The following is a 15,750-nucleotide window of genomic DNA, read 5'->3' as shown; positions in this document are numbered from 1 at the left end:
CAAATTATACAATATTTTAAAAATAAGCAGTGTTCTCTCTTTAATCCATGCCACGTATTAAAAGTAACAAGAATGATTTTTTAATGATGTTTACCAGCTGATTTATTATACTTTAGAATTAAATGGTTTTACTCTTTTAGGAGAAATCCTAGTCTTCCTAAGAAATTTCTGATTGATGTCTTTAGAAAGTTTAATATATCTAGTGATAGGAAGGAACAACTTAACTTCATAACAAGCATTACACTGAAAATAACATATGGAAGGTTGTTATTGGCATTTTCTCATTGTAGCCTGTTCTTCCCTATGTCCACTGGATCCCAAAGTATATTTAGTTAAGAAAGCAGTATGGGATTGAGATAGAGTGAAGTTTATAAACCTGAACAAAGAGAATATCAGTCAGTTAGTCAGTTCAGTCGCTTAGTTGTGTCTGACTCTTTGCGACCCCATGAACCACAGCACACCAGGCCTCCCTGTCCATCACCAACTCCTGGAGTTTACCCAAACCCATGTGCATTGAGTCAGTGATGCCATCCAACCATCTCATCCTCTGTCGTCCCCTTCTCCTCCTGCCCTCAATCTTTCCCAGCATCAGGGTCTTTTCAAATGAGTCAGCTCTTTGCATCAGGTGGCCAAAGTATTAGAGTTTCAGCTTCAACATCAGTCCTTCCAATGAACACCCACTGATCTCCTTTAGGATTGACTGGTTGGATCTCCTAGTAGTCCAAGGGACTCTCAAACAGAATATAATCATGCACAAACTTTTCTAAGAAACAGAGTGTCTATGCATATATAACATATATTTTTTCAGCATCACAAAGTTTGCTAAAAATAAAATATTCTGAAAGACAATTATATTACCTAGAATTTTCTCAAACCTCCCTAAAGAAACATCCATTCCCAACCAAACAAAAAGCATTTATTGCTTTATTCATTTATTTAATGAACATAAATTTATTAAAGGTCTACTATGTGCTTGGCACTATTCTCAGTACTAAAAATCTATCCATGAACAAAGTACTGACAGATTCTGGTCATAAGAGATGGATATTTAACACCAAAATAAGCAATCAATTACATATCCGATATTCATGAATGTTGTTATATTTTTGTTAAGTTTTGTTTCTCTAAAGTTAGGTTGGGCTTCCCTGGTGGCTCAGAGGTTAAAGCATCTGCCTGGAATGCTGGAGACCTGGGTTCGATCCCTGGGTCGGGAAGATCCCCTGGAGAAGGAAATGGAAACCCACTCCAGTACTCTTGCCTGGAGAATCCCATGGAGGGAGGAGCCTGGTAGGCTACAGTCCATGGGGTCGCAAAGAGTCGGACACGACTGAGCAACTTCACTTTCACTTTCAAATTTAGGTTAACCAGCCCTTCTCAGCTAATCTCATTTCTCTGTAGTTTCTGTTAAGAGTAGATGCATAATTTCCATCAAAAGCTTCAAATTCACGGTAATGGAATAACAACAAATATCCGAGGAGAGAGAGTATCTTTGTTCTACATTATCCTGTTCCAGATCTTGAAAAGATGAAATAATTCCCAACTCATTTCTGTGTTTTGTTGTTGTGTGTACTCAGTAGCATCTGACTCTTTGTGACCCCTTGGACTGTAGCCCGCCAGACTCCTCTGTCCATGGGATTTTTCCGGCAAGAATACAGGAGTGGGTTGCCATTTTCTCCCCCAGGGGAATCTCTCCAACCCAGGGACTGAACCGGCATCTCTCACATCTCCTTCATTGCAGGAAGAATTCTTTACCTGCTGAGCCACCAGGGAAGACCATTTCTGTGTCTGTCATAACCCAAACCAGACATAAATGGTACACACAGACACACAAAGAACAAAGAAATAACCAATGTCACTTATGAATACAGATCCCAGGTCCTAAGTGTAAGAGCAAATCAAATCCAGAAATCTATTTAAAGAGCCAAGCATCATGAGTAGTAGAATATATTCTAAAAATGTCAAATTGAGTGAACACCAGGACATTTGGTAGACTATTTTAATAAATTACAAAGATAAAAGAGAAAAACTACATGTGTAACATGCTTTCTAAAGCATTTCATGAAATTTAACACTTACTTTAAAAAATGACTTTCGTAATCTAAAAATAGGGGATTTCTTAATATGATAAAGGTTATAATTTTTAAAAATCAAAATATAAAAAATGCCTATATAATTATTGCTCCTACTTTTCCTCTGCAAAGATACTGTCTGTTACTCTTTAGCATAGAACCAGTAGTCCTATCAAACACAATGAGGAAATAGCACATATGAAAAAGAACAGACAAAATGATTTTTATCTACAAATGATAGTTTTCTATAGTTTTATTATCTACACTGTTAACATGCATTAAAGCCATTCAGTAGGGTGGTCAGATAAAAGATAATCATAACGAAAGCAATAATTCCAAACAATAAAAATAGCAGCTAAACATGTGTTTAACACAGTAAAATAACAAGCAATTTTAAAATGTGTTTTCCAGGTGTACAACATTTAATTCTTTGGGAAACTTCATGAAGTGAGTATCATTAATAACTTCTAACATGATAGAAATACAGTCCTTTTCACAAAGAAAGACTGAGGGGGAAAAGGATGCAAAGAAGAGTAAAATGAAAAGGGAATATATCATATTTATACTATGAATTTTCATTCTTTATTGAAGATTATAAAGCAAGTTTTGAATATGTAAACAAATATTAACAGAAAGACTCAATGGTGTAATTACTATCAAATTAATCTGAAAGGAAAATGTAATGACTATTAGAATCCCAACAAAGATGGCTTAATTGAATGTGGACAACCTGTTTTGGAAAACAAAATAAGCATGAATAATTGGGAAATTTTTAGGCAAAATAATAAAAAATATCTCATGAGCCAAATCATACCAAAAAAAATAATTAAATGCTATTTTATTAGGACTAGATTGGTGTGTTCATTAATAGAAGAAAATTTTAAGTGTAGAAATTGAATATAAAGTTTTTGATATATGCTATCATTAAACTGTACAGATATCAAATTTTTTAGAAAAAGTCATTGACTAATAAGTTATGTTTTTACCTCATATGCAGAAAAATAAATTATGAATATTAAAAATCTTAGCACGAAATTAAATTAGAAAAGGGTCAAGTTGACATGTATATGGAATCTTATAAATAATCTTGAAGAAGGGAAAGTCTTCCTAGGCAAAAAAAAAATCCAAATCCAAAGAGAAGAAACCCAATTTAATGATTTTTCGTAACTGAACTTTTAAGTGTCAGTTCTTAGTCCCATGGAATTATTTACCAAGGAGAGTGCATTTGTTGATTTATTCATAACACGATAAGTATCTGTATACAAATGGATTATTTTAAATCAGAGTCAAGGTACTCATCTTTCCTCCAATTATAATGCAAGTTACTTAAGGAATAAAAGTCCTAGAAGAAACAAATATTTTTAAGATGGAATTACTCCTGAATACTTTTACATGCTAATTCACCATGGAAGAGTAGTGGGTTTTGTAAGAAGAAGAAAATGATAATGTAATCTCACAAAAGTCCATGTTTTCAAATAGCTAACAGATTTCAACTGCATTGAGGTATATGGAAATTTGCACATTATACTGGGGTTAAGTAAGGACTCTAAAGGGAACATTTTACAGAACAACATTTGGTTGCTAAGCTCTATCTTTTCTCTCTTCTCAAAGCACTTTATGCAATTCATCACGGCAAAATTAACACAGATAACATTCCCAGCCAGAGATCAGAAACAAGCTCTCTGCAATCACAAATCCTCTAAAATCTCTTCCAAAAGAAATTATTTAATCCAGACATTACTCTAAACAAATTATGAATATATTGCAGTACTATCAATATAAAATTTTTGATAATATGAATAATGGTGACTATGAAGAAGAGTGCCTTCTTGTTTGTTGATACTGTAATGAAATACCTTATACTTTAATTTCAATTTATAGAAAAAGATAGAGTTTGATAACTTTTACAGTAGACTTTACAACTGAACATAATCCTCATCATAATAAACTTCACCTTTATGAACCACTATTGTTCTATGTTACAATAAGCATTTATATATCAATGTATTTATAATATATAATTTTTCTGATAGGTGTATGTATACAACTTGCATCTAAACAAGGTAAAGATGTTTATATTCATCTTTCTATCCCCAAGCAATTTAAAAAGTCAATTGACATCATTAATATAATTGACCTATGACAGTTATGCCTTTATAATTCTAAATCACTTTTAGAACAAGCTTTGTGAGAGAATCTTTCACTTGGGTATCATATACTAAAGAAATGTTTTATTCAATATGTAATAGTAGTAATTAACTAAATTACATGGGCCTTTTGTGGTAAAAGAAAAATGATGAATACCTCCCCAATTTTCAAGGGTTTTCAAAGCATATGTGGGACTAAATAATTGAATGGCTTTGCTAATTTTTCTCAGCATGTATACTTATAATTGCAATTATCTTTTCAAGGTAATGGTTCAGTATTTATTTTACTGTTTTAAATTATTCTTGAGGTGTTTATTGTTTCATAAAGTTTTAGCTTCCCACAACGTTCATAATAGTTAAAATAGGATAGCTAACAGTAATTACAACTCAGCTAGTCACCATTTTTGTCTCTTCTAGAAATTATGTCCTCTTTCCACAAACACAAGAAATCTTTGAAGCTACTTTAGTTTTTCTCAGCAGTTGTATGTAGGCTAAAATTTTAGTCAGTTCCTTCTTAATAATTTGAAATTGGTCAGTATTTGCAAAAGTAGCTATGGTCTTCAAAAACAGTTTTTCTTTTGCAACAGAGCTGCTCTAACAGGAAGCCAGATCGAGTCCATATTCTGCAGAAATAATATTGCTGAACAATATAAATATGAGAAATATATGTTGCTCATATTTTCTCAATTCCTTTCACTACCCTTTAGAAATAAATATTCCAAATTAAAATAAAATTTTCAGAATTAAGACTGATGTATTAATGGTGATAAGATCACATTTCACAGTAATACATAAGCATGTATAGACATTGTTGTTTAGTCGCTAACTAAATGACTTTGTGTCTGACTCTTTGCAACCCCATGGACCATAGCCCACCACACTTCTCTGTCCATGGAATTCTCCAGGCAAGAATACTGGAGTGGGGTGCCATGCCTTCCTCCAAGGGATCTTCCTGACCCAGGGATCGAATTTGTGTCTCCAGCATTCCAGGCAGATTCTTTACCACTAAGCCACTGGGAAGTTCCTTTCACCTTAAGCAAGATCTAATGTTCATATTAGAAAAGACGCTAATGCTGGGAAAGACGAAAGGCAGAAGGAGAAGGGGAAAACAGAGGATGAGACGGTTGGATGGCATCACCAACTTGATGGACAGGAATTTGAACAAGCTCTGGGAGTTGGTGATGGACAGGGAAGTCTGGCATTCTGCAATCCTTAGAGTCGCAGAGTCGGACACAACTGAGCACCTGAACTGAATTGAATGTTCATATTGAGTTGGCCAAAAAATTCTCTTAGATTTTTTCCATAATATGTTATGGAAAAACCCAAATGAACTTTTTGGCCAACCCAATATATGAAATGTAAATTGAAGTAAACATAAGGTGCCTTAGGTGCACAGATAAAAGAAACGTAGCTAAATTATTATAGAATGATAATATATGTTGTTTTTTAGTCACTAAGTCATTTCCAACTCTTTTGCTGCCCTATAAACTTTTGCCTGCCAGGTTCCTCTGTCAATGGGATTTTCCAGGCAAGAATACTGGAGTGGGGTGCCATTTCTTTTTCCAGGGGATCTCCCCTACCCAGGGATTGAACCCATGTCTCCTGTGTCTCCTGCTTTGGCAGGTGGATTCTTTACCACTGAGCCACCTGGGAAGCTCAACAGGTAGAATAATGGCCTCTAAAGATATCAAGTTCTAATTAACTTCCGGAACCTGTAAATGTAAAATTATACAGGAAAAGTATACCTGCAGCTGTGATTAAGTGAAGAATCTTGACATTACTCTAGACGATCACTCAAGAAGTCAAAGTGTTAGTAGCTCAGTCTAGTCTGACTCTTTGCAATCCCATGGACTGTAGGCTGCCAGTTTCCTCTGTCCATGGAATTCTCTAGGCAAGAATACTGGAGTGGGTAGCCATTCATTCTCCAGGGGATCTTCCCAACCCAGTGATAAAACCAGGGTCTCCTGCACTGTAGGCAAGTTCTTTACCAGATGAGCACTAAATGCAGTCACAAGTATCCTTATAAGAATGAGGCAGAGGGATATTTGATAGAAGAGAAGACAGTGGGACCACAGAAGCAGACATTGAAATAATGCAACCACAAGCCAAGGACATTGACAGCCACCGAAACTTGGAGAAGCAAGGAATGTACTTTCCCCCATGTGACTCTGAGGCACAGGACCCTGTGGACAACTTGATTTCAACCCAGTGAAATTAATTTTGGACTTACAACCTAAGGAACTGTAAGAAGATATTAATAAACATATGTGGCTTTATGCCACAACATTGATCAGTTCAGTTCAGTTGAGTTCAGTCACTCAGTCGTGTTTGACTCTTCCCGACCCCATGGATCACAGCACACCAGGTCTCCCTGTCCATCACCAACTCCTGCAGTTTACTCAAACTCATCTCCACTGAGTCAGTGATGCCACCCAACCATCTCATCCTCTGTCGTCCCCTTCTCCTCTCACCTTCAATTTTTCCCAGCATCAGGGTCTTTTCAAATGAGTCAGCTCTTTGCATCAGGTGGCCAAAGTATTGGAGTTTCAGCTTCAACATCAGTCCTACCAATGAATATTCAGGAATGATTTCCTTTAGGATGGACTGATTGGATCTCCTTGCAGTCCAAGGGACTCTCAAGAATCTTCTCCAACACCACAGTTCAAAAGCATCAGTTCTTTGGCACTCAGCTTTCTTTATATATTTGGCTATACTTCAGTGTAAAATAGTTTGTCTTGGTTTTTTTTTTTTTTTTTTTTTTTTTTTTTAAGACATCGAGACATTTAGTTGCTTCCATGATCTGGCTATTGTAAACAGTGTTTCAAAGATCACTGGGGTGCATGTGTCTTTCTGAATTATGATTTTCCCTGGATATATAAAGAAGATGTAGTATCTATATACAATCGAATGTTCAGTTCAGTTCAGTAGCTCAGTCGTATCTGACTCTTTGAGATCCCATGAATTGCAGCACGCCAGGCCTCCCTGTCCATCACCATCTCCCGGAGTTCACTCAGACTCATGTCCATTGAGTCAGTGATGCCATCCAGCCATCTCATCCTCTGTCATCCCCTTCTCCTCCTGCCCCCAATCCCTCCCACCATCAGAGTCTTTTCCAATGAGTCAACTCTTTGCTTGAGGTGGCCAAAGTATTGGAGTTTCAGCTTTAGCATCATTCCTTCCAAAGAAATCCCAGGGCTGATCTCCTTCAGAATGGACGGGTTGAATCTCCTTGCAGTCCAGGGGACTCTCAAGAGTCTTCTCCAACACCACAGTTCAAAAGCATCAATTCTTTGATGCTCAGCTTTCTTCACAGTCCAACTCTCACATCCATACATGACCACTGGAAAAACCATAGCCTTGAATAGATGGACCTTTGTTGGCAAAGTAATGTCTCTGATTTTGAATATGCTATCTAGGTTGGTCATAACTTTTCTTCCAAGGAGTAAGCGTCTTTTAATTTCATGGCTGCAATCACCATCTGTAGTGATTTTGGAACCCCCCCCCCAAAAAAAAAAGTCTGACACTGTTTCCACTGTTTCCCCATCTATTTTCCATGAAGTGATGGGACCAGATGCCATGATCTTAACTTTCTGAATGTTGAACTTTAAGCTAACTTTTTACTTAGCCATAAAAGACTTCCCTGGTGGCTCAGCTTGTAAGGAATCCACCTACAGTGTGTAAGACCTGGGTTTGACCCCTGGGTTGGGAAGATTCCCTGGAGAAGGGAATGGTTCCAGTATTCTGGCCTGGAGAATTCCATGGACATGGGTCACAAAGAGTCAGACACAACTGAGTGACTTTCACTTTCAGCCATAAAAGAGAAGGAAATTGTGCTTTTTGCAGAGACATGGATGGACCTAGAGACTGTCATATAGAGTGAAGTAAGTAAAAAATATTAAAATAGATATCGATTAATGCATATGTGTGGACTCTAGAAAAATGGTATAGATGAACTTATTTGCAAAAAAGAAATAGAGACACAAATGCAGAGAACAAATGTATGTATACCAGGAGGAGTGGGTGTGGGGTGGACTGGGAGATTGGGGTTGATGTAGATATACTATTGATACTTCCACAAAATAGATAACTAATGAGAACCTACTATATAGCACAGGAGACTTTACTCAATGCTCTGTGGTGACCTACATGAGAACAAAATCCAAGGAAGAGGGGATACATGTATATGTATGGTTGATTTACTTTGCTGTAGAGCAGAAGCTAATACAACATTGTAAAGCAACTACAATCCAATAAAAAATAAATAAAACACAAGGAGAATTCTGGGTGACTTTATATGATATCTTGTATACATAGTTATCAAGAATTTTTAAGTAGGAGAGTAATCATCTATCATTTCTTTATTTTTATATATTACTTATTTTTATTACTTATACTCCACTCTGGAAAGTAATATAAAATAGTTTGATGACACTAAATAAAGGAGGTAAGAGAAGCTGAAGAAGTAGAAGCAGGACCACTTCTTAAAAGGCCATCTTATACTTTCAAAGGCTCTGAATTAAAGTAGCAATGAAATCAAGGAAATGTTTTTTGAGAAATATCAATACACAGCCAATAAAAATCAGAAAATCTACAGAGATAGTATGAAGAAGGGACAGTAAACCTTAGATAAATATTAAATTCTGATTTAAATGATTAGGTTGAGGGTGGTGTCATTAACAGGTTTTTGTTGTTTAATTTCACTAAGGGGCTTCCCTAGTGGCTCAGTGGTAAAGAATCTGACTGCTAATGCAGGAAACATGGGTTTAATCTCTGATCCAGGAAGATCCCTTGGAGAAAAAAATGGCAGCTCACTCCAGTATTCTTGCCTTGGGAAATCCCTTGGACAGAGGAGCCTGGCAGGCTATAGTCCATGGGGTTGCAAAGAGTCAAACATGACTTAGCAACTGAACAACAACAAAAAATTTCACTCTGAGAAGCAGTTTGAAGGAGCAGATGCTTCCATTTCTAGACACGTTAAATTGAATAAACCCTTGGGGCTGTCCAGGACTAAGCTGACTGTATAAGTCTAACGCTAGTGAGAAGATACAGCTGGTGGAACATGCAGTTTGTCTTATCTATAGATTTTTAGAACAAAGTTAAGTTTTTGTTGTTGTTTGTTTCTGTGTGTGAGTCTTTTTCTTACAAAAGAGATTTCAAATTGATATATGAAAGATTTTTTGAGAAAACATCCACTTGGATCTCTGGAGAAGCGAAAAAACTGTTTACACAAAATTTTCCACATTTGCTTCATTATTTTTTTTAATTGAAGGATATTCCTTTACAATGTCGTGACAGTTTCTGTTGTACAACAATGTGAATCAGCTATGAGTACACACCTATCCCCTTCCTCTTGAGCCTCCCTCCTACCCCACACTTGGTTTTTAAGATGGTTTGTTAAGCCAAAGTGCCTTAGGGTTCGGAAATTCCAAAAAACATATAAGCAAAATATTGCTGCTTACTTTAACAACTGCATGGATAGGTATTACAGATCACATTCTTTCCAGCTTGTAGGCATGCACACTGAGACTCAGAGGCAATTGTAAGTGTGCAACCCAGAAAAATATTCTTAGTAAGTAGAAGTTAGACTTTAAGCTATACCATTTCTTTTATACATAATCCCAGTGTTCTTTCTACTCCAATGTGCTATCTCTTGGCTTTAAGATATTTTATCTCAAAGCTAAATGATTCTTGTTCTTAAAATTTGTGAAACTGATTTTTCTAAATCAGGTTTGTTAGTGCTATGCAGCAAAACCAAAAATGTAACAGAAATCAATTTTTTTTTTGCAAATCAATTATTAGGGTATAGATTCTTAAAACATGAAGAAAGAATCTTATACTCAATACAGTAACAATTTTTTCAAGTATGTATAAAGATTTACAACAAAATGACCATATATTAAACCAGAAAAGATATCTCATCACTCCCAAGAAATCAAATTTAAAAACAAATTATAGCCCTACAATACTTAGGCCACCTGATGTGAAAATCCAACTCACTGGAAAAGATCGTGATGCTGGGGAAGACTGGAGGCAAAAGAAGAAGAGGGAGGCAGAGGATGAGGTGGTTGGATGGCATTACCAATTCGATGGACATGAATTTGGGCAAACGCTGGGAGATGATGAGGGACAGGGAGGCCTGATGTGCTGCAAAGCAATCCATGGGGAGGCAAAGAATCGAACATGACTTAGCCATTGAACAACAACAATAGTCCTATAACACATAGCATGTTACCCTATATCAGGCTTACACTTGTCATTCACTGATTTGTTGTTTGACAATTTTGAGTGTTCACAATGAAACCAAGGTTAATTGCTGAAATTTTGCTTTTAATAGATGAGATATACATAGCCAACTTATTATAACTTCCATTACAGAGAGATCCTTTGTTTCTGATAGACATTATTTATTTATCTAAGCAAATATTTGTGCTCTGTCACTCATAATTATGTTTTTCCCAAAGGAACTCCAGCTGAGAACAGAAAACTTCTCATGAGAATCTGAAAGAGAATTTCCTTTTGCAAATCTGTGCAGTCTCATGGTCCTTATTCTTGGATTTGTTTTCCTTATTCAATGATGACATTACTTAGCTATGCTGCATACAAGCTGCAGAGGGAAATGTATTTTGTTATAGGAGTATTTGAAAATACAATACAATCATAAAGGAAGAAAGTTGACAATTGTCTTTCTAAAGAAACTGGTTTTTACACATCATCAGTGCCTTTTTTTGTTTTCTGCTCTACATGGACACATTTTTAAAAACCATTTCTACCATTAGCCTGGTTCCCAAGAGCCTGGACTTGTTCTCACTCTTCACTGTCCCCCAGATTTTAAATTGTCATAGTGACCATTTGGAGGTTAAAGTTAAGCAGTAGTTCTCAAGTAGACTTCAGGCCTGGACAAGCCAGCTGCTTCTCAGGGACTAGTATATGTGGCTGCTGCTGCTGCCGCTACTAAGTCGCTTCAGTCATGTCCGACTCTGTGCGACCCTATAGACGGCAGCCCACCAGGCTCCCCCGTCCCTGGGATTCTCCAGGCGAGAACACTGGAGTGGGTTGCCATTTCCTTCTCCAATGCACGAAAGTGATAAGTGAAAGTAAAGTTGCTCAGTCACGTCTGACTGTTAGCAACCCCATGGACTGCAGCCTACCAGGCTCCTCCATCCATGGGATTTTCCAGGCAAGAGCACTGGAGTGGGGTGCCATTGCCTTCTCCATATATGTGGCTGCAATTCACATATCCACCTCCATCCCAGCTAAGCATAGCCCTCAGTCTGTGGTGCTCTATTTTTCAATTATCAGTGATAACAAGTAAGCTTTAATATTTCAATCAAGTCTTGGTGAATCTGAACAGAATTAGCTCCTCTCTCCTTGGAATACTCCAGGCAAGAATATTGGAGTGGGCTGCCATTTCCTTCTCCAATAGGTCTTCCTGAGTACAGTCCCTGAGTACCCAGAGATTGTACTTGGGTCTCCTGCACTACAGGCAGACTCTTTACTGACTGAGCTACGAGGGAAGTCTTTAATTAATATATAGAAACAAAAGATGTTCAAAGATGTTCAGGATGCCACAGATGGTAATAACCCTGGAGCTAATCAATGGTAATGAAAATGATTGAGAAATTCTGAGAAATATTTGTGAAAATTTGTTTACAGAAAAAGAATAGACTGAGGATAATAAAAAAGCTTTCATGTCTGTAATACCGGGATATTAACTGCCTTGTTAACAGGAGTGGGAAAACCCAAGAAGAAAAGATCATTTAAATTCAAGATATATTCTATTTGAAAATAAGTTGATTATCTTAATAGCCAATTTATTAAGTAAGGAATATATTGTATAAGATCTCAGTGATATTACTGAGCATTGAAAAAGGGAAAATAGGAGTGACTGGATATGAATGTGAAATAGTTTTTTAGATGGTCTCTATGGAGAGATGTTTTATTTTTCAATGATATATTTATTCTAAAATGTTCACGCAAAATGGTTTCACTTATAGTTCCTCTATACCCCTTAATTATTATCCCTTGAAGTCCTTTCCTTTCCAGGTCAGATTCTGGTAAAATAGTTTTCTTCTAAGGGTAGGCCTTGGTAAGAAGAAGAGAATGATCTGGCATGTTTCAAAATGCTTCCTTGAACTTTCCTCTTGCATAAGAGTTTTGTTTCTGTTTTTTTTTCTTTTTTTTTTTTTTTCTTGGATACACAGTGTAAGTATCTGATAGATCTTCTGATTCTCCTGGATATTTTCACTCTCGCACTTGTTCACATTGAGCTCCCACAATTCATTAGTTACAGTTCAGGTTTTTCTATCCAGGTGCTGGTCTCTCCACAGAGGTTTGGCTTGCTGGTTTCCTTTCTGATAAGCTGTCATTCTCTGTATTTTCCTGTCTCTTTAATTTTGATGCATTGGTTTGCCCTGTGATGCTATCCTTCTGATGGATCTAAGAAATGGTGTTGATGTTTTAGTTTGTTCAGCTTATTATTGTTAGGAGTGATGACTTCTAACCTTCTTATGCACATATCAGACATCTTAGGGCAAAAACATTGGTACGAGACATCTATATAGTATGCTATGTGAAATGGACAGGGCAATTATTATTATGTGTATTTTATGCATGCTAAGAAGATTCTGGGAAGGATCAAATAATTAGCCCATGATCACACCAAAATTCAGCAAATATATGTTTTCAACAAATTTTGCCATTAATATTACACTTTGGATTTTCTTAGAAAATGGAATGTACATTTATAGAATTTTCAACATTTCATAAGCTGGAGTACGTATTTTTCAGATAGTTGCCATCTTGTAAGTCACCAATCAAGAATTCAAACGCATTTAAGTATTAGGCAAGTAAAACAGATGTGTGAAATGACATGAAATAGACTGAGATAAAGCAAAAAGGGGTTCTGCCAGTGATGGTTAACTGAGGATTGAATGCCTACCCCCTTTTAAAGGCACTCAAGCACAAAGTTAGAAAAAAAACAAGCTAAAATTCTGTAGCTGAACTTGTGCTCCAAATCACCAGTTTTTAAAACCTTTCTAAGTAATTAAATTTTATTTTGGGGTGAAGTTTTTATTTTTAAAATGACACAAGACATAATTAGATTATGAGTTTCAATCATTTTGAATACATCCAAACATAAGAAATCAAGATTTACATCCTCAAACTACTCCATTGGTTCAAATCCAGGACTAAAATATCTCACATAGAAAACCAAAATAGAAAATGAATACATTACCAAAAATAAAGTTGAAGGTAAATTATAAGACAAGCTAAAAATAAAACATATGGGAACCAAATATACTTATCATGAAAGGAATCTGATTATGGGAATAATACCCTTTTAAAATACTTTTTTTTTAGGTAAAACTATAATATGTGTTAGTATCTCAGTCTAAATATCCAACTCTTTGTAACCTGCCAAGCTCCTCTGTCCATGGGATTTTCCAGGCAAGAATACTGGAGTCGTCGCCATTTCCTTCCCTAGGGGATATTCCCAACCCAAGAATCAAACTCAGGTCTCCTGCATTGAGGCAGACTCTTTACCATCCGAGCCACCAGGAGAGCCCAAAAATATAATATGAACTCCTGCAAACCCTACATCTTTTAAACCTCACAATAATGATATCAGTAATATTATTTTGTTCCTTAATCTTTAGAATCACATAGTACTACTATCATCAGTTACTATAGCCCAAGTCATTTTTTTTGAATTTATCCTCATCATACAAATGTTCACTGTTGTCAATTATATTTCAGATTTTCCTCATAGAATAAATTCCTTCTTCTGAAATTACATCCTTGTAAGTTCTTTTAGTGATAATCTAGTGGAAGCAAGCTCTATGCTTATTTTGTCTGAAATTGTCTTTACTTATCTCTTGTTATTGAAAGAAAATTTCTTTGAATATGTTGGTTGGTATGCATTTGCTCTCTGAAATAATAATACCATTTTCTTTTGCCTTTCATTGTTGCTATCGCTACTGTCAGACTTTGAGGGTAATTTCTACTTGCATTTTTATGTTTTTTCCTCTAGGATCTTTATCTTGCATTTGCTATTTTCAGTTTTATGATAATGTGTCTGTGTGTGTATTTTGTCTAACTTCTTTTTATTTAGGATTTCTGTGTTTTTGTTCAAATATATAGAGTCCTCAATCTGATACTTATTTGATTACAGCCTCTCAAGTTTCTATTTTATTCTTCTAGAATTCAACTGGATATGTGTTAGCATTCTCTTTGGATGTACTATGACATATACCCAACATTTCATGTATTTCTTTTTCAGTCTTTGCAAACCATACAGTATTCTAGGTAGCTCTTTCATATCTATATTCCACTTTCTTAATATTCTCTTCAACTTCTATTTATCTAATTTATTAAAATATATGCAATATTAAACATAGATGACTTAAGACATATTAGTAAGTATACTACTTACAGGATTTAGGGAAAACAACAAAGAATGGTGTAATATCTTCAGTTCAGTTCAGTCGCTCAGTCGTGTCCGACTGTTTGCGACCCCATGAATTGCAGCACGCCAGGCCTCCCTGTCCATCACCATCTCCCGGAGTTCACTCAGACTCACATCCATCGAGTCAGTGATGCCATCCAGCCATCTCATCCTGGGTCGTCCCCTTCTCTTCCTGCCCCCAATCCCTCCCAGCATCAGAGTCTTTTCCAATGAGTCAACTCTTCGCATGAGGTGGCCAAAGTACTGGAGTTTCAGCTTTAGCATCATTCCTTCCAAAGAAATCCCAGGGCTGATCTCCTTCAGAATGGACTAGTTGGACCTCCTTGCAGTCCAAGGGAATCTCAAGAGTCTTCTCCAACACCACAGTTCAAAAGCATCAATTCTTTGGCGCTCAGCCTTCTTCACAGTCCAACTCTCACATCCATACATACTACCTTAGTCTATATAGTATTTTTGATCAAAGTTCTATAGATGGTTACTTTTTAAATTGTCGTTTTCAAAGAAACAAACAAAAAAGAAAGAATAAAAAAATAAGTGCTGCCATTGTTATTTTATGACAGAATGCTTTTTCAGAAATATATTGGTCATTCGCACAGAGATCTGATATATTCCTATGATTGTACTCACCACTGAAATCAAGAGGTTCATTACAGTACTGTAGTAAAGTATATATTAATCTTACTCATTAAGGCATTCAGTTTTGGAAAGTATGTGGTCAAATTTTCTTCTGCAGAAAGATAAAAGTCTAATACTTACCTGTTTCATCTTTATGTTTTATTCATCCCTTCAGTTGTAATTATCATCATTGTGATCATCATCAAAACCTCTGTGTGTGACTGAATTCAAAGTTAAGAGAAGTATTTCAGTATTTTTTCCATGTAAGACCATTAGATTAATGACAGATCCCAAAATTACGATAATTAATTCTATTCTCTGACTTAAATTCTAGTTTGTGGCAGTATACTAGTTTAAAATTGTAACTCTTAAATATTCTCAGTGCAGTATCATAAAGCCTAAGATATGGATTTAGGAAATTAATTGCTCTTTCCTTCTTCTCTTAGTCATTTTA

The 15,750-nt window shown here is 36.0% G+C and overlaps 1 protein-coding gene across 6 annotated transcripts in view; it reads left to right on the top strand.

Moving 5' to 3' along the window:
- The window catches only part of PIK3C2G (phosphatidylinositol-4-phosphate 3-kinase catalytic subunit type 2 gamma), a 668,476-nt gene that overhangs the window by 74,610 nt on the left and 578,116 nt on the right, over positions 1–15,750 (top strand). For 3 of the 6 annotated variants that reach the window (XM_060413355.1, XM_060413356.1, XM_060413353.1), the window contains 2 exons: positions 2,481–2,516; positions 4,103–4,132. The exons of the other annotated variants lie outside the window; for them this stretch is intronic. The gene's annotated coding sequence lies outside the window, so the exon portion shown is untranslated. The remainder of the gene's footprint in view (positions 1–2,480; positions 2,517–4,102; positions 4,133–15,750) is intronic. 6 annotated transcript variants of the gene reach the window in all.

The sequence above is a fragment of the Ovis aries genome, chromosome 3 (assembly GCF_016772045.2).
Source record: "Ovis aries strain OAR_USU_Benz2616 breed Rambouillet chromosome 3, ARS-UI_Ramb_v3.0, whole genome shotgun sequence".
In the NCBI taxonomy this organism is placed as follows: domain Eukaryota; kingdom Metazoa; phylum Chordata; class Mammalia; order Artiodactyla; family Bovidae; genus Ovis; species Ovis aries.
Note: the sequence above shows the minus strand (reverse complement) of the source record. Positions and strands in the feature narration are given on the sequence as shown.